Here is a 20,001-nt window from a genome sequence, read left to right as displayed (position 1 = left end):
TAACTTTCATGCTGCTGACACATTTAAAACCCACAGATGGGTCTCGGTGGGGCGGGGCTCCTCCTAAATCCTGTGTTGTCACTCCACACTAGAGGGGATCGTGGCTCAAACCCCCGTGGCCCCCTTAAGTTCTGGGGTGGTGCTCTCTCGGTGGCTGGACTGCCACCAAAAATCAAAGCTCCAGCTTGGTCCCAACAGTTGAGAGGCACACTAAAGAACAACACGGAGCTTCCAGCTTCAAACTCCTTTATTTCAGGTACGGAGGAAAACTGATCTCTTTCACAGCCTAAATCACACAGGCGGGTGCGGCTTGCGGTAGTGGACAACCGCTTCATATACCAGCTCAAATCTCGAAATATACTCCAAGAAATACCGCACTCACAGGAGAAAGGTGGCACACACTTCTTTATTTGCCGTTTGTCAACAGACGCGTTTCAGCTCTTAGCCTTCGTCAGTGTTAATCCACACACTACGAGGCAGCATATAAATAAAGTTTCACTTTCAATAAGCAGCATGGAAATGGGACAACACTCACTGATTGGAAGTGGCGCGCCATCTTAGAATGCACTGTTTCACATTAACAGATTATAGCGCGCTAACATGCTATCTTTCATGTAATCACCCAGTTATACTTTCCTATTGCGCAGAAATAGCTCAAGGGAGCAGGAGTTTGAGAAAGCAGCCTCCGAGAGTATGAGGAGATTTGAGAGACGGGGATACGATTCTGGCTCTCTTGTCAAACCCCTGGCTAGGGTTAGAAAGATACCTAGAACTCAACTTCTGCAAGACAAGCCTAAAGAAAAGGATGTTGAGAACATAGCAGGAAAGTTTCGTATGATCACACCTTATACATCTGAATCCAATCATCTTAGGAGAATGCTTCAGAAGAATTGGCATATCCTAAAAACAGACCCTATTATTAAGGGAGATATACCATCACGACCACAGGTCACCTTCCGGAAAGCTAGATCTCTCTGGGATACATTAGTGAACAGTCATTTGGACAAAGTAAGATCAAGGGTAGGCAAACTGGCTGATATGCAGGGCTTTTTCCCATGTGGGAGGTGCAAAGCATTCGCAGGCAGTAAAGTGTACTAACATACAGCATGACGGGATCACTTAAAGCCAGGGCCATTAAAAAGTTTATCACATGCAGCACACCACATGCAGTTTACTGCTTGGTTTGCCCATGTGGCCTACGTTATATAGGCAGCACTATCCACCAGTTGAAAATAAGGATTCTTGAACACATGAGGGCAATTGACAAGGCGGATCCAGCTTACCCGTCGCCAGACATTTTGCAGGATTTCATCAGATGGACAGGGGGAAACTCCAGTACTTTGGACTGGACTATATCCCGAACAATATTAGAGGAGGGGACAGGTTGAGGCAACTCAGACGCCTGGAATCCAGGTACATAATAGACCTGATGACTAAATCCCCGAAAGGACTGAATGGTGGGGAGGAGCTGGCATTGCACTTGGGCAAATAGAGACCTTAAGGGGATAGAGAGATATATATCCACCAGAAAGTAAAGGAATACGAGCTGAATAGGATGTATTCTGAGTCTCCCGAGATAGATGTTTGGGAAGAGTAATCCGAGATCTATCTTACTAGGACTGTGATCTAGTGGTGTTGATTTATCTGTTTGTTAGATGAGGAATTTGATAATATGAAAAGAAGTTATTGGGTATGAACTGTGATGTTTTGATTTTTGATTGTTGATTTTGATTTTGATTATGGATTTTGGAAATTCATGTTAACCATGAAATATTTGAAACATTTGTCTAGATTTAGTGCTGAAATGTGCGGTACTTTGGTAACTTGACGGAGGGCACGCAAGCTTCAGTGGTTTATTAGGAAATGGGTTACATGCCGATACACGGCAATATGATCTTGTTTAAATGTTTAAATCATTAATATGCAATGAGGGCTACACATATGTCATCTATAATGTAGAAAAGAACAATATGAGATGTATGTAATAATAATTAATTTGTTAGCCCTTCCTTTCCCTACAGCGGTATACTGTGGGGATACAAGCCGATACACAGCATTATTAACAGCAATACTCACTGTAAATAGGAAAGTATAACTGGGTGATTACATGAAAGATAGCATGTTAGCGCGCTATAATCTGTTAATGTGAAACAGTGCATTCTAAGATGGCGCGCCACTTCCAATCAGTGAGTGTTGTCCCATTTCCATGTTGCTTATTGAAAGTGAAACTTTATTTAGATGCTGCCTCGTAGTGTGTGGATTAACACTGACGAAGGTTAAGAGCTGAAACGCGTCTGTTGACGACTGGCAAATAAAGAAGTGTGTGCCACCTTTCCTCCTGTGATATATATATATATATATGTATATATATATATATATTATTCACCAAAGTGCCCGAAAGCTTTTTCAGGACGCACACCCTGCCAGCTTTCACCATCCGGTTCTGCACTTTATGAGACCCGCTTCGGCAATCCGGTAAGTCTATTGAAAACACCCAACGCGTTTCAAGGCTCACTGCCCCTTAATCATGGTTTTTTTTATTTCAAAAACGTCTCACAGAAGGCTCCTCGGCATGCTTTTCTTAATTGGCCCTCAAGGGGCCACGCCCAGTGCAGTCACTCACTGAATGTTGGGACTCGTAGTCCTCCTCGGAGCAATATTTCACCCTCAGTGGGCTCTGTGAGTTCGTTTCCACTTTGCATAGTTACTTCTCCCTTAGTAGGGTCCAGAAAGCAGCTGCGGGTATTCTTTCTCAAGCTGGCTGTGCTAACAGGTCTGGGACACAGTTCCCAACCACAGCCTCTCTGTCTTTCGAGATGGTGCTGTCCTGCACGGTAGAGCGACCGTGTAACAAATTATTCACCAAAGTGCCCGAAAGCTTTTTCAGGACGCACACCCTGCCAGCTTTCACCATCCGGTTCTGCACTTTATGAGACCCGCTTCGGCAATCCGGTAAGTCTATTGAAAACACCCAACGCGTTTCAAGGCTCACTGCCCCTTAATCATGGGTTTTTTATTTCAAAAACGTCTCACAGAAGGCTCCTCGGCATGCTGTTCTTAATTGGCCCTCAAGGGGCCACGCCCAGTGCAGTCACTCACTGAATGTTGGGACTCGTAGTCCTCCTCGGAGCAATATTTCACCCTCAGTGGACTCTGTGAGTTCGTTTCCACTTTGCATAGTTACTTCCCCCTTAGTAGGGTCCAGAAAGCAGCTGCGGGTATTCTTTCTCAAGCTGGCTGTGCTAACAGGTCTGGGACACAGTTCCCAACCACAGCCTCTCTGTCTTTCGAGATGGTGCTGTCCTGCACGGTAGAGCGACCGTGTAACAAATTATTCACCAAAGTGCCCGAAAGCTTTTTCAGGACGCACACCCTGCCAGCTTTCACCATCCGGTTCTGCACTTTATGAGACCCGCTTCGGCAATCCGGTAAGTCTGTTGAAAACACCCAATGCGTTTCAAGGCTCACTGCCCCTTAATCATGGGTTTTTTTATTTCAAAAACGTCTCACAGAAGGCTCCTCGGCATGCTGTTCTTAATTGGCCCTCAAGGGGCCACGCCCAGTGCAGTAACTCACTGAATGTTGGGACTCGTAGTCCTCCTCGGAGCAATATTTCACCCTCAGTGGGCTCTGTGAGTTCGTTTCCACTTTGCATAGTTACTTCTCCCTTAGTAGGGTCCAGAAAGCAGCTGCGGGTATTCTTTCTCAAGCTGGCTGTGCTAACAGGTCTGGGACACAGTTCCCAACCACAGCCTCTCTGTCTTTCGAGATGGTGCTGTCCTGCACGGTAGAGCGACCGTGTAACAAATTATTCACCAAAGTGCCCGAAAGCTTTTTCAGGACGCACACCCTGCCAGCTTTCACCATCCGGTTCTGCACTTTATGAGACCCGCTTCGGCAATCCGGTAAGTCTGTTGAAAACACCCAACGCGTTTCAAGGCTCACTGCCCCTTAATCATGGGTTTTTTTATTTCAAAAACGTCTCACAGAAGGCTCCTCGGCATGCTGTTCTTAATTGGCCCTCAAGGGGCCACGCCCAGTGCAGTCACTCACTGAATGTTGGGACTCGTAGTCCTCCTCGGAGCAATATTTCACCCTCAGTGGGCTCTGTGAGTTCGTTTCCACTTTGCATAGTTACTTCTCCCTTAGTAGGGTCCAGAAAGCAGCTGCGGGTATTCTTTCTCAAGCTCGCTGTGCTAACAGGTCTGGGACACAGTTCCCAACCACAGCCTCTCTGTCTTTCGAGATGGTGCTGTCCTGCACGGTAGAGCGACCGTGTAACAAATTATTCACCAAAGTGCCCGAAAGCTTTTTCAGGACGCACACCCTGCCAGCTTTCACCATCCGGTTCTGCACTTTATGAGACCCGCTTCGGCAATCCGGTAAGTCTATTGAAAACACCCAACGCGTTTCAAGGCTCACTGCCCCTTAATCATGGGTTTTTTTATTTTTTTTTCCAGCCAGCTTGAGAAAGGTGTGTCTTCCTCAGGACTGTACCATTGTAGTGCTGTAAAAAATGTTTTTTAAAAATTATTCTTACAATTTTGTATTTCAGTGCAAAAACAGTTTATACTTTGACTGTAATACTATGTGCTAGATAATGGTTATTAACATACAATGATAATACCGCCTACAGACATATAATAGCTTTTGACATCTTCATATCAGCTACTTCAAACACAATTCTATTTATAAATACATGTTGGACATATTTATCATTCTGATAACATTCCTTACGGTCTACTTTTTTCAGTTTGGTAGATATATTATTTACCTAATAGTAGAGAGATTTTCATACATTTGGGTTTCCTAATGATAAAGGAAGGAAAAGGAAACAGTAGAAGGGATAAAGAAAGGAAAGAAAAGAAAGTTTCAGTATGATCATCTAGAGATATTACAGCTAAAAGCAACTTCTAATTATTGTTGGTGACTCGCACTTGCCAGTTTATTATGGTACAAATTAGTTAGGTTTGTTGCTTTATCTAAACATGATAACAGCTAGATGGATTTTATTCCTCCAGTGACTTAGTGGTATTCATTGTCATATTTGAATACATTTTCAAGATCATGTTTAAAGTATAAGGGATACTAAGTTACCTATCATAAACCTGTTGAGAACCTATTATCGCGATCCCTACGAACAGTTTACAATAGTATGGCTTACCTATTTTAAGGGTCGACTAGACAAACATCTGGATGCCAAGAAGATAATATTCGTATCAAAAGAAAGTAATCTGAAACATGAGAATAACCTAAAGTGAATGTTTGGTACAATTAACAGCAGTGTAGTTCAGATACGATCCTACTGATTCATATATATATCTTGCTTACCTAATTTTTAACAAGCACCCAGACAGGGTATGTGAACCTTGTATGAGTCTTCAACATTTTTCATTGATGTGATAGTAAAAATAAGTTGCTGACATCAATTGGCCGCGTAAATTAAGGCACGTAGATATAACAATAGAGGCAGGAAATTTTGTTTCTCTGCAAATAAATAAATAACGGTCCATTAGTGTTGAACCCGCCTTGCATTGCAGTAGAGCAGATTTTGTTTGCAACGTTATACTGCTTACCTTGTTTAAAAAATATGCTCTATTAATGTTAATCAGCGGTGTCAAATAGCGTATGCCTGGTTGTGCTTGTTAAGTTACGCAGTCTTTTATCTAATTAGGAAAAGGAAACACAACTAGCATTACACGAGTGACCAGTCCGACATATAGTATGATTAGATTTTAGCACACATTACTCTGCTTACCCTGCTTAAGCGTCTCTTTTCTAATGGTTTATATTCAAAGGCGCCGTGTAGTGTTGGTCCGGATATCTTCCGTAGACTGAGCAGTTTATTATCCAGTGATGAACTTTCTAAAAATGTATGAGTGTTAAACATATATACTAAGGTACTACAACTGTTATGTGAGTGGCTATGTGTCTGTGTGTATCTGTGGGTGAATGGGTGTGTAAGTGGCTATATGGGTGTGTGAGTGGGTGTGTAAATAGCTGTATGGGTGAATAAGCTGGTGTGTGAGTAGCTCTATGGGTGAATCAGTGGGTGTATGAGTAGATGTATGGGAGAGAGTGACTGTGTGAGTGGCTGTATTGGTGAGTGAATGGGTGTGTGAGTGGCTTTATGGGTGTGTGAGTGGCTGTATGGGTGACTGAGTAGCTGTGTGAGTGGCAGTATGGGTGAATAAGTGGCTGCTTGTGTGGGTATTTGTTTAACTGAGTGGGTGTGTCAGTGGCTGTATTAGAGAGTGAGTGTCTGTGCGAGTGGCTGTATGGGTGAGTGAGTAGACATGTGAGTGCTTGTATGGATGTGTGAATGGGTATGTAAGTGGTTGTGTGGGTGTGTGAGTGGCTCTGTTGAGATGTTATATGGATGAGTGAGTGGGTGGGTGAGTAGCTGTATGGGTGAGGAAGTGCCTATGTGAGTGACTGTATGGGTATATGAGTGGCAGTGTGAGTAGGTATATGGGCAAGTGAGTGGATGTGTGAGTGGCTATATGAGTGAGTGGATGTGTGAGTGGCAGTATGGATTTGTGAGTGGTTCTGTGAATTATGGCATTAGTGATGGCATCAGTGATGTCATCTGAGATGTTATAAGTGGGGTCATGAGTGATGTCACTGGCCATATCATGATTGATGTAATATGTGTGTCATGAGTTATGTCACTGGCCATATCATGATTGATGTAATATGTGATGTCCTAAGCAGTGCATTGCAGGCGCATAAGTTATAGTTAGCTTAGGTCATTTTAACTACATGAACTTTCTAATGTTTTTTTAATTCTATTCCCTAACTATAATGTCCTTGTTTTCTTTTCATTTCCTAACTGTAACCTATAACCTTTGAGAGTGGGTGTATGAGTCACTGTATAGGTCAGAGAGTGGGTGTGTGAGTGGCTGTATGGGTCAGTAAGTGGTTGTGTGAGTAGATTTGTGAGTCAGTGAGTGGGTGTGTGAGTGGTTGTATGGGTCTGTTAGTTGGTTTGCAAGTGGCTGCAGTAGTCTGTGAGTAGGTGTATGAGTGACTGCATTGATCTGTAACTGGGTGTGTGAGTGGTTTTGTAGGTGTGTGAGTGGCTGCATGAGTCTGTGGGTGGGTGTGTGAGTGAATATGTAGGTGTGTGAGTGGGTATGTGAGTAACTGTATGGGTCTGTGAGTAGGTATGTGAGTGGTTTGATAGGTTTGTGAGTGGGTGTGTGAGTGACTGTATAGATGTGTAAGTGGCAGTGTGGGTCTGTGAGTGGATGTGAGGGTGGAAGGATAGGTGTGTGAGTGTGTGTTTAAGTGTCTGTGTCGGTATATCAGTAGCTGTGTGAGTGGCTGAGCCACAACAGAACTACACCTGCCCCTTTATCCAACAAGAGGCCACAGTTTTATACAAAATATCTATCCAAACAGAGTACTTTCCATTGGCCAATTACTAAGTGCCACCTCAGTGGGAAAATGTCCAGTGCATATTCTACAGTACTTCTGCGTAATTGATCATGAGGACATGTCTCCAGTGACGTATTATGTATGTTGGCAATGTGATTGTTCCTTGTGTGTCTTTATCCCAAAATCTGTGATAACATGAATGATCATATAAAGAAGACAATCAGACTATAAAGTGATAAATGTCCACCAAACAAGGGTACTTCATCTTAACTATGTGAAGTAAATGCTTCTTTGTTTGGTGGAGATGTCCTCATATTCCTCGACGTCAAGAACGCGTCACCAAATTCGGCAAGAAATGTACTGATAGGTCTTATGGTAAGATGTTCATCAATGTGCCGGGAGAGCCGGGAAGACCTTTGCATACTACTAAGGAAAACAGGATGGGCCAAATGGGCGTACCTTACAGATGATTTGGGGCATTTGCATTCTCAGGTTAATTAAAAGGAAAAATCATGGGCTCTCAAGACAAGAAAAAAAAACTCAGCACAGTCACTACAGATCAGAATGTGCTCTAATACATCAACGATGCATTCACCTCCAATAAGGATTACTGATCGTTTTCAATGTGGAATACGAGAGGAAACACACTTGCTTTGCCTTTGGTAAGCCTATGAAGTTAGAATCATTAGTGGTTTACAGAACTTAAGTGCTTCCTGATGAGACTTCATTTCTGTGAAATGAGCACCAAGACCACAATGGAACATCATTTTTTTCCAAAAAGAGTCCACAGTTTTGCTAAAAATGTCTGCCCAACTGGAGAACTTTCTACTGGTTAATTAGTAAGTGCTACCACACTGGGTAAATGTCTAGTGTACATTCTACACTACATCTTTGTAAAGAACCATGAGGTAATGTCCCCCATGACCTTGTGCGTGTGTAGTTTTGGCAATGTGATTGATCCTGCAGCGTCTTCACCCTCAAATCTGTGATAACATGAATCCTCATCACAATAGGAGGACGAGACTACAAAGAGGTGGATCTCCACCAAACAGAGGTCCTTCCTCTTAGCTATATGAAGTAAGTGCTAGTTTGTTTGCTGGATATGTTCTCATGGTTTTCTCCATCAAGAACGCGTCACCAAAATCAGCGGGAAACACGCTCTGGGGCCTTTTGGCAAGCTGTCCATCAAAGTGGGAAAAGGTGGCAAAACCTTTGCATACTACTAAGACAACCGGGACGAGGCCAAATGGGTGGAACTTGCAGATGATTTTGGGCATTTGGATACTCAAGTTAATTAAAAGGGAGAACCATTGACTTTGCTCCCACCAGGATACGGCAAGAAGGAAACCACTTGTCACAGACACTACAGACATCATAATAGATGAATGATGTTTTCACCCCATTAAGGATTTCAGTTAGTTTTTCTACGTGGAAAACGAGAGGAAACAGATTTGCTTTGCCTTCTCCAAGCGCAAGAAGGTAGGATCCTTTGTGCTTTAAACAAGGGTAGGGCGGCCGCACAGCCCTCCTCCCAAGCCGATTTTGACCTCAGAGACCCCATCCCCCTGGGGTCCAGCCACTTGATCCTGGGAGCCCTGGACCCAACTCAGGTTTCCCAGTGTGCAGCTCTGGGGACCACAGGGGAGCCTTAATGCCCCCATGGTCCCTGCCAGCTCCCCACCTCCTACTGGAGCCAGCATTGTGCTCACACATAGGAAGCAGCAAAAATACTGCTCCCAGCAAGTGAGAATAGTTTTTTCATTTGTTTTTCTGCCTGTTTGACAGCCCCGAGGGCTGTATATCACCTGAGAGTAGGGCCGTGTGGTCCCCTCTCCTATTATTTATATTTGCTGACCCCAGGGAGATGGCGGTCCCAGGGAATTCCAGGGAGATAGAGGTGTGGAATGGGGCCTGTGCTGCCCTTAGTTTCAATGCCCCAGAGAGGTGGTAGTCCCCAGGGCTCCTCTGTACAAAAGGAGGGAGGTCCAGGCAGCCCCCTTCCCATTGCCAGTTAATACCCTGGGAGGTGGTGGTCCCCAGGGCTCTTCCAAGCACATGGAGGGGGTCTGTTCAGCACACCTCAATTATTTACATAATGCAAGGAGTGGTGGTTCCTGAAGTGCCAAACAGTCTAAGGAGGGGGGGAAGTGCATCCCCCTCCCAAGTTTTTTATATTCACAATGTCCCCAGGAGCTGGCTTACCTGGGGGCTGAAATGGAAAACAACGGTGGGAGACTGTACTTGTATTTTTTTTAAATGTTCATGCGAATTTGCGATAGAAAGCTTGTTAGCAGAGTGGTTGGAAAATAGGGCGTGGCCTCTGATGATCTCTCAGCAATCCTGCTGCGTTGGCCTTACCGGAGGTAACAGAAGGGCTCGTTGGTCCCAAAGGACACTCTGGAACCCCAACCATCAGTGCGCCAGGAGGCGTATTTGCAGAGTGGGTGAGAAAGGGGGCATGGCCTCCGAAGACCTCTACACAACCGCGCTGGGTGGGACTTATTGGAGGTAACAGGATGAGATGTTGGCCCCCAAGGATGTCCTTGTGAGCCAACTACCCCTCCTGTTACCTTCAGTAAGTCCCACACTGCGACATTGCCTAGAGGCCTTTTTGTGGTCAATCTCCTTTCTCTACCACTCTGCAATTACGCCTCCTGGTGCACTACTAGATGTGGGATGAAGTTCCCTTGGCTGCTGAGGGTCCTTGGGGGCAAACAACCCCTCCTGTTACCTCCAGTAAGCCCCCACACTGTGGGATTGCTACGAGGTCTTCAGAGTCCACGCCCCTTTTCTCCACCACCCTGCAAACATGTCTTCTGATGCACTATTGGTTATAGAATAAAGTCCTCTTGGTTGCTGAGGGACCTTGGGGGCCTAGAAGCCCTCCTCGTACTTTCTGTCAGTCCTACACAGCGGGATTCTTGAGAGCTGATCCGAGGCCCGCGCCCTTCCTCAATGACTCTGCAAAGAATATTACTACTTAAAAAAACCATAGAAATTCACTGAAAAAAACAAACGTTACAGGGACGTTATAGATAGGAAATGGAATTAAAAAACCTTCAAAATTCACTGAAAAAAACAAAAGTTACAGGGACGTTATAGTTAGGCTCAGGCTTCACAAAACCATTAAAATTTAGCTAAAGTGCCCCCGCAATGCACTGCTTATGACCTCACATATTACATCACTCATGACATCCTCTTTTAATGATGCCCCACGGTTAATGGAATTTGAACCCATAACCATTGCTGAAGTACTTGAAGGCCTCAGTAAGATTAAATCGGGTTCCCCAGCAGACCCATTCTCTGCCCGCTCCTGCACTAAGATTACGCCATTACTTACTAATTCTTTAACCGAAATTTTCAACATGTCACTAAAGCAAGCCAATGTACCGATTAGGTGGAAACACGCGCAAGTTAAGCCAATTCTTAAAAAAACATCAGCCGATCCCACCCTACCAGCTCATTATCGTCCTATCTCCTTGCTACCCTATTTTGGTATTGGAGCACTTAGTCAACAAACGGCTCACTGCTTATATAGAGAACCACGGTCTCTGGACCCCTCGCATTCTGGTTTCCGGGCGGCCATTGGTATGGAGACTGCAGTTATTGAGATTGTTGACAACATTAGGTTCACATTGGACAAAGGGGAACCAGCAATTCTGGTTCTCCTTGATTTGTCCGCGGCATTCAATACCATCTCCCACAGTATTTTGAAACATCGACTGTGGGAGGTGGGTATCAGAGGGAAGGCTCTGGACTGGTTTGAGAGGTTGACTCATTAGTCTCATGCAGTCGTCCAGTCACTGTTGGGGTCCCACAGGGCTCTATCCTCAGCCCGATGCCGTTTAATTTGTATTTAACTCCATTAGATGGTATCATCAGATCGTACGGTTTTGAAACTGTGTCGTATGCCGACGATACCCAACTGCTTGTCACCTGTGGCTCTGATTACGTTGGCACACATTTGCGCTTCAAAAGTTGCATGATTGATATAAATAACTGGATGAGTAGAAACAAGCTACAACTGAATGGCAGCAACACTGAAATTATTCCATTTGGCAAAGCAGAGGAATTTTGGTCACAAGATTGGTGGCCTTCGGAATTAGGCTCATGTCCCTCTCCTAAGTCAGCAATACGCAACCTAGGAATCACAATCGACTGTTCTTTGTCCATGAAAACTCATGTCAACCAGGTCTTAGGTGTCTGCTATGGGATTATGCGCAATCTCCATAAAATCTTGAAGTGGCTACCCATTGAAGCAATGAAACCGTTGGTGCAGGGTCTAGTCAGCAGCCGTCTTGATTACGGCAATGCCCTGTTCACAGCACTTAATGAAGATCTGCTTTCCAAGCTTCAGACCCTTCAGATTACTGCCGCCAGATTGGTTCTTGACCTTCCCCCTAGATCTCCCGCTGTCCCTAACCTTAAAAATCTTCACTGGCTCGCAGTGCGTCAAAGAAGTCATTTCAAAATCCTAAGTCTTACACATAGGACAATGTACGATACCGGCCTTAAGTACTCAGCAAAAAAACTCCAATGGTATATACCAAAGAGATCGTTAAGGTCCAGCACCAAATCTCATTTGGTTCAGCGGCGTGCACGTACGTCCCGTAATGGTTGTCGCTCTTTTTCCTACCTTGCTCCCATGCTATGGAACAAATTGCCATCACACGTTCTATCCATAGTGGATCATAAATACTTTCGTAACAACCTTAAAACCTGGCTCTTTACTAAGTAAATACTTTGCTGGTCAGGAGTTGCTGTCTGTTGTCGCTGTTTTGTTCTGCTGCAAGCGCCTTGAGACCTTCCGGTGATAAGTGCGCTCTACAAGAATATTTGACTTGACTTGAGGTGTATTTTGTGAATCAGTGGGTGTATGGGTGCCTGTATGGATGATTCAATGGGTGCGTGATGGGCTGTATAAGTGAGTGATTAGGTGTCTCAGGGAATGTATGGGTGAGTGACTGGTTGTGTGAATGTTTGCATCGGTCTGACAGTTGGTGTCTAAGTGGCTGTATGGGGTGTGAGTGGGTATATGAGTAGCTGTATGGGTGATTGATTGGTTGTCTGAGTATCTGTATGGGTAGTTAGAAAACCTGTATAGTGAGTTTCCATTTTTGTTCCCAAGGGAAAGTTTGCTTTCCGAAGCAGAAAAAATGGCTGAAGGTACTTACACTAACTTTGGCACAAAGTGAGAACTTAATTCAGAAAGCGTGCTTTCTGTGATTTGCTGTATATCTGTTTAGCTATTTTAAAGAAATTAGTGAATAAAACGGTGCTTGGGTGGACATAAAGGGGTTAACGCTGGTAAAACGTTGGAGCTATCTGGATTTTTGGCTCCCAGATACGCACTAAATGGCCTGCTAAAGGTGTATTGGCAGATCTGGATCAGCTGTCTACAGCATGGACAATATGTTGTGGCAGCCAATACGGGACTTGGGGGACTCTGTCCTGAGTCCTGAAAAATAAAATCAAAGGCCTCATTTGGGGGAAGAGTGGGAACACCTAGACCCACAGGGACTAGGGGGTGGGTCCCACAAGGACCCACTCTTCCATCAAATTAAGAATGATATATATATATATATTGTTTGTTGAGGGCACTGTGCTATGTTTGGTACTACAACACCAGCTAAACCTCCCTCCCGAGGTACTTATGTACCAAACTTGATACCATGATATTGAAACAACAGTTTTATTCTGAAATATTTGACTGTAGAAAATAATAATATTGAAATAAATCTTGGAGCATGGACAAAGGTCAGACCTTGGTATTCCCAGACAATCTCACATCCAACAACTAACCAGGCAAGCCCTGCGATGCTTCAGAGATTGGATGAAATAGAAATCGTCAAGGGTGGGATAGCTGCAGTCAAGGAAAACTGCGATTTCAAGTCCCTTATGCTAAAATGAGCTCCATTTCATAGCCTGCTGCTTCCACCACCCATCAACGCTCCATTTTACCAAATGTCCTCCTTGCTGCACTCTTTAAATCTCTAATACATTTGTTATGGACAGCCAACGCCAGAGGCAGCCACTTGCTTGCACACACTTGGCACTTGTTTCTTTTGCATACCCACAAAGGCTCAGTTAGCATTCTTTCAGGCTCCATCACTAGCAGCTACTACAGAAGTAATACAGCTCAACAAGAGTGGCCTGCCACCCTGCTGCTCAGTGCTCGTAACAAACAGTCTAGAGACTTTCCTGGTTTACCAGTGGATTGTAGACACTCAAAGTAGTAACAATTTGCCATTAGAGAGTTACAGTCATAGGCCTATTCTGAAATGTTTGACATGTAAAAAATAATGTAATAATAATAATGATGAAAATGAATAATATATGTTTCGGATGAAGGACATTGAGTCTGTGGTGAGAGACAACATTTCTAAAGAATCTGGCATTCTCAGGCAGTCTCCCATTCGTGTACTAACCAGCTCCGCCCTGTTTAGTTTCCAAGATCAAACTAAATTGGACACATCAAGGTGGTATGGTCACAGTGATGGAAGACTGCCATATTAGGCCTCTTATGCTGACATAGGCTCCAGTTCACAGCCTTTACCAAATAGCCTATTTTCTACACTCTCAACACGTCATCTCTCATACAGATGTTATGGACAGCGAGCGTCAGGGACAGCCCCTTTCTAGCACATACTTTGCAACTGTTTCTTACGACCACCTACAGGGGCCCACCAGCCTTTTATTAGGCTCCAGCACTAGCAGCTGCAGCAGACACAATGCAACACAACAAGAACTGACTGCCAGTCCTGATGCCCTATGCTTGTAAACCAGAACCTAGTGACTTCCCTGGGTTACCAGGGACTCTAAGCACTTTAAGCAGTAAAACATTGCCATTGGAGTGTTACATGCCAAGGTCTATAGAGCTCTATAGATCCCCGCACAATGTGAAGCAGGTACAACGTTTCTTAGGGGTTGAATATGTCTTCTTTGGTAGATTCAGCAATCACTTTTCAACCAAAATAACTAGTAAGTAGATTATTAAAAAAATGAATTCAATTCCAATGGACTAAGGAGGCAGAAGAAGTATTTAAAGTATTTGAAATAAAATAAAATGTGTAAGCACCCCAAACCTAACTCCCCCTGACCCATGCTAGTCTTTTGTTGTAGAGGCCAATGCCTCTCAAGAGACAGTTTGAGGTGTCCTTGTCTCAGTATAATCAAGTGATGGGGCAAATGCACCCAGTGGCATTTTTCTCCTGCAAACTCATTTCGGTTGAAGGGAATTATTTAGTAGTTGACAGAGAACTTCTGACAATCAAAATGGCATTATTTTCTGGGAGCCCTCTACACAGCATCAATACTGATTGATCATCGACCTGACAGTTTTTGAGGTCTGCCCAAGCACTATCTGCTAGACAGTTGCACTGGATGCAATTTGTCAGTGTTTATAATTTCGTAATTCAAGTATAAGCAGAAACAAGCATTTCTTCAGGGCTACAACAAACAAATATACAAATACATATATTATACAAACAGCTATTTACAATAAAATCATAGTTTTGTGATATGTCTTTGATGATAAAGAACCATTGCATATCACTACGTCTAATTACATAGGTGTCCTACTGAGCTATCTAATACCTATACATGTATATATATGATTTACAGAAGAGTGAAGACAGACTTATTTTAACACATGACTTAAAAAGTTCATTTTTCTAACATTGATGGTGCTCGTTACTCAGCGCAAAATGCATTGTATATGATAAATTAGGATCATCATTACATTCTGTGACATTTATGACACTTGTTGTTCTATGCGAACCCATCATAAAGATCAGATTTGAAAGTCAGGGTTATATTTGTCATAATTTTGTTTTAACTCCATATTCCACATATTAGTTGATATGGTCGAAGAACTTGGGGAAGAAGACAATTATATCAAAGTTCTAAGTTATGCTTTCTAAAGTTGTGTTTGCGAAAAGGGGACTTGATCTTACCAAAAGAGTATATATAATTTCCTATGTATTAATTTCCGGAATTTTCTTTCAGATTCTGTTAAGTTCAACGTTTTCAGATGCGACTGTGAATATCATGTGTGGCCTATTTTGAAAAAAGATTTATGGTAGTTGTGATAATGAGACCACTTATGCTAGTAATTAGATTATCAATTACATTTATAGCACAAACCTTATTATTTGTAGCTGTGGCATAGAATCACGTTTGATTGTAGTTCCTTAATATTCCGAATAACCAAGAATATATAAAGGGCAAGTATTGCCTAAACCGAAAAGGGAACAGATTTGCAAAAGATGTCAGTATGTGAGATTTTATTTTATAGTTGCTTGCAGCACACAGAAGGTTATTATTGATAGGCACTTATTCTAATGTAACACATACCTTGTTTGGAAGGATAGCAATTAGATCCTTTCTTGTTTCCTGATTATGAGGTCAGGGAGGACACATATATTCATTGTCCACAAACCATCAGGTCTAAAAAACAAAGTTATTTATGGTTTGTTTTAATCAAACTGCTCACGTTTTCATTGAGCATAGTCATTATCTTAAGGTCAAACCAATTTAATCCTCTTATATATAGTAATTAATGTTGTCTACTGGCGCATATTTAGAGATGTTTAGGAAAGGGAGTTTGCATAGATTTATAAAAAAATTATAAAAAATGCTGGTTCTAGGTAACACCTGCATTTGAATCCATTAGGTTTGTTTAAATGGACAAATAAGGTTCTAATTCTCATCATAGCATCCAATTTAAAGGGACGACAAAGTATATGCCTTCATATTTAAAACATGATTGACTTATACGTTAGAACTAACATGCATTGTTCTCCATCTGAGATAATTCTTTCCTGTGCTATTCAAAACTCTACTGTCATTTATATCAGAACTTTTTATGACATGGCACCATGATATGGCACCATAGGTAAGATTATATTGTCTTTGACCATAAATCTGTCAAAATAACGTTGAAGATAAAACTCATCGCCATTTATATTAGACCATATTTCTCTTTTTTGATTTAGGGCCATGATATTGTCCATTTGTGATGATTAGGTTGCTTTTGGCATTGATGTGTTAAATATAGATCAAAGAAGAAGCTCTGCATTTGACGCAATTGACGTCACTGCTTAGAGTGAGTGATGTTAATTTAATATGCAAATATACAAAGAACAGAGATAAACTGTTTGATTTTAAACATCATCATCATCACGTAAATATTACGCTATATGATTGCACTTTTTGGTTACTGTCCTTTTTGTGATGTATTCTTACATGTGTATTACTTTAATCTTTATGGTGATATGACATCGCTGCATAAATATAAATATAAACATAATTACCCCCTTTTTTCTGTTCACACATAACAAAATACCGGGTTAGATTACGAGCAGTTTTGTGACTATGATTGAAAAGCTTCCCTCATTATACAATTGAGCCATATTGTGCGTGACAACAATATGGGTGTTCACAACCCTATTGTAATAAACTGTGGTTTCGGACTTGAAACGTGCTGGCTCTTAACATAACGTTTCCCGCTTGAAATTGCATGAACAATAACAAATTTTGTTTAATAAATGACAAAAATCAAGCGTACTTCGGATCTGATTACATCATTGTATAACAATTAAAATTGGCACTTCTCAAATACTTTTATTACATCTAATCACACTAGGTGTTGCCTATTACGGATAATTTTTCTTAACATATAGCAACACATTGATAACTTATGTCATGGGGTCCATTACAAAATGGCGCCCGTGTTTACTAGCGATTTGCGCTAAACACTCGCGCACATAGGAACACAGGTGTTGTAGATTTTGCGGGCTATTTAAACCCGACTAATCTTGCTTGCACCTTGTACCACGGTGGTCGAGGGTGACGGCATACTTGGACGGTAGACGCGGCTCGTGCTTAAAGTAAGTAGCGTGTTTAAAAGGGCTCCTTTCTCTGTTCGTGTTAGGAACCTTTCGCTATGGATGTAATATTTTTACTCCATGACGGGCAGGGGTATTTTGGATTTCTCCTTTTAAACCTTAGCCTTCACTAACATGAGGAAACCGCTTGAGGTGCACACTTAACATCTGTGCTCCATAATGGGCTGGGAGATTTTGTATCTCTTCTTCCAAGCCTTAGTGTTTACTCATGTGAGAAAACGGTTCGAGGTGCATTCTCATTGTCCTTACTCCACGATGGGTCTGTGTAAATTGTGTTCGTCCATTTGGGGTCTTTAGATAAACGTGTAATATGGCTTGTAAATAACTAAATATACATAGAAAACGTTTGATTTGGCCATAATATTCGTAGTTGCATGCATGGCCATTTAATATATTATGTGACTGTATGCATATGCGTACCTAATTGCTTATCTTCATATTATAATTGTGCACTATGACATCGTGATCATTTGTTCTGCCATCTATTATATTTAAATATGAAGGCATATACTTTGTCGTCCCTTTAAATTGGATGCTATGATGAGAATTAGAACCTTATTTGTCCATTTAAACAAACCTAATGGATTCAAATGCAGGTGTTACCTAGAACCAGCATTTTTTATTAATCTATGCAAACTCCCTTTCCTAAACATCTCTAAATATGCGCCAGTAGACAACATTAATTACTATATATAAGAGGATTAAATTGGTTTGACCTTAAGATAATGACTATGCTCAATGAAAACGTGAGCAGTTTGATTAAAACAAACCATAAATAACTTTGTTTTTTAGACCTGATGGTTTGTGGACAATGAATATATGTGTCCTCCCTGACCTCATAATCCGGAAACAAGAAAGGATCTGATTGCTATCCTTCCAAACAAGGTATGTGTTACATTAGAATAAGTGCCTATCAATAATAACCTTCTGTGTGCTGCAAGCAACTATAAAATAAAATCTCACATACTGACATCTTTTGCAAATCTGTTCCCTTTTCGGTTTAGGCAATACTGGCCCTTTATATATTCTTGGTTATTCGGAATATTAAGGAGCTACAATCAAACGTGATTCTATGCCACAGCTACAAATAATAAGGTTTGTGCTATAAATGTAATTGATAATCTAATTACTAGCATAAGTGGTCTCATTATCACAACTACCATAAATCTTTTTTCATAATAGGCCACACATGATATTCACAGTCGCATCTGAAAACGTTGAACTTAACAGAATCTGAAAGAAAATTCCGGAAATTAATACAGAGGAAATTATATATACTCTTTTGGTAAGATCAAGTCCCCTTTTCGCAAACACAACTTTAGAAAGCATAACTTAGAACTTTGATATAATTGTCTTCTTTCCCAAGTTCTTCGACCATATCAACTAATATGTGGAATATGGAGTTAAAACAAAATTATGACAAATATAACCCTGACTTTCAAATCTGATCTTTATGATGAGTTCGCATAGAACAACAAGTGTCATAAATGTCACAGAATGTAATGATGATCCTAATTTATCATATACAATGCATTTTGCGCTGAGTAACGAGCACCATCAATGTTAGAAAAATGAACTTTTTAAGTCATGTGTTAAAATAAGTCTGTCTTCACTCTTCTGTAAATCATATATATACATGTATAGGTATTAGATAGCCCAGTAGGACACCTATGTAATTAGACGTAGTGATATGCAATGGTTCTTTATCATCAAAGACATATCACAAAACTATGATTTTATTGTAAATAGCTGTTTGTATAATATATGTATTTGTATATTTGTTTGTTGTAGCCCTGAAGAAGTCCTACGGACGAAACGCGTTGGCTACGTTTCTTCTCCGCTTTTTAAACTGGAAGAACACAAATAAAAGCAAGAAAAGAATCTCAAGTCCTACTGCAGTATTTCTTTATAACACTGTATTTAATGTCATTGTGCAAATTACATTGTGTGGGGTGCTGTAGCATTTTGTTGTTGTGAATTTGTCAGGAAGTCTAGGGGTGTTTGACTTCAGGCTACATAGCACCCACAATTAATCCACTAACCAAATTACATAGGATAAAGTGCAGATTCTTTGGTCCAATACCCCGTTCTAGTGTTTTACACAGAAACAAGCATTTGCAGTGCAATAGGTCTCGCATTTATTAGAGTTTGAACTATTGGCATTGTAAAGGACAATGCCTTTTATTCATTTGTTTTGAAAACCTGCAAGCGGTGCACAAACAGGCACTTTGTACGAATAGTCCTTGCTTACGAGAAGCAAGGCTGTCAGTATAAGAGACTGCCAGCTTTGCCTCTCAGAAGCAAGAGCTATAAGTACAAAGTGCTTGTTTACGCACAGCTTGCAGGTTTTCAAACGCATAAATAAAAGGCATTGCCATTTACAATGCCAATAGCTCAAACTCTCGCAAATGTGAGACCTATTGCATTGCAAATGCTTGTTCTGTTTTTCCCTAAAATCCAGGAATCCAGCAGTGAGAAGACGAATAACGGTATCCACTACCGCCTGCAGCTCCTGTACAGCAACGGTGAGTCTCTGCTCCCAGCACCGGACCCTGTACCCCGGCCCAGACCCAGGGTCACACTGCGCACGTCCGGGGCCATGACCCTTGGCCTGAAACCCCTATACACTGACCCACAGGCCCCCACGCACCAAGAAAGTTCCCCTCAGGACCACCCCTGAATAGGTAACAGAAAGCCAGGGCAGGTACCATTC

General features: G+C 41.9%; 1 long non-coding RNA gene across 2 annotated transcripts; it reads left to right on the top strand.

Moving 5' to 3' along the window:
* Window positions 1–17,197: 17,197 nt before the first annotated feature.
* On the top strand, window positions 17,198–19,384 carry LOC144827519 (uncharacterized). Of its 2 annotated transcripts, XR_013610229.1 has the most exons (4): window positions 17,204–17,270; window positions 18,081–18,173; window positions 18,471–18,573; window positions 19,080–19,384. It is a non-coding gene; the product is annotated as an uncharacterized LOC144827519 (long non-coding RNA). The 2 variants fall into 2 exon arrangements; XR_013610230.1 differs by lacking the exon at window positions 18,081–18,173 and having other exon boundaries at window positions 17,198–17,270.
* Window positions 19,385–20,001: the final 617 nt, after the last annotated feature.

Source organism: Lissotriton helveticus, chromosome 4_1 (assembly GCF_964261635.1).
Source record: "Lissotriton helveticus chromosome 4_1, aLisHel1.1, whole genome shotgun sequence".
NCBI lineage: Eukaryota > Metazoa > Chordata > Amphibia > Caudata > Salamandridae > Lissotriton > Lissotriton helveticus.
Note: the sequence above shows the minus strand (reverse complement) of the source record. Positions and strands in the feature narration are given on the sequence as shown.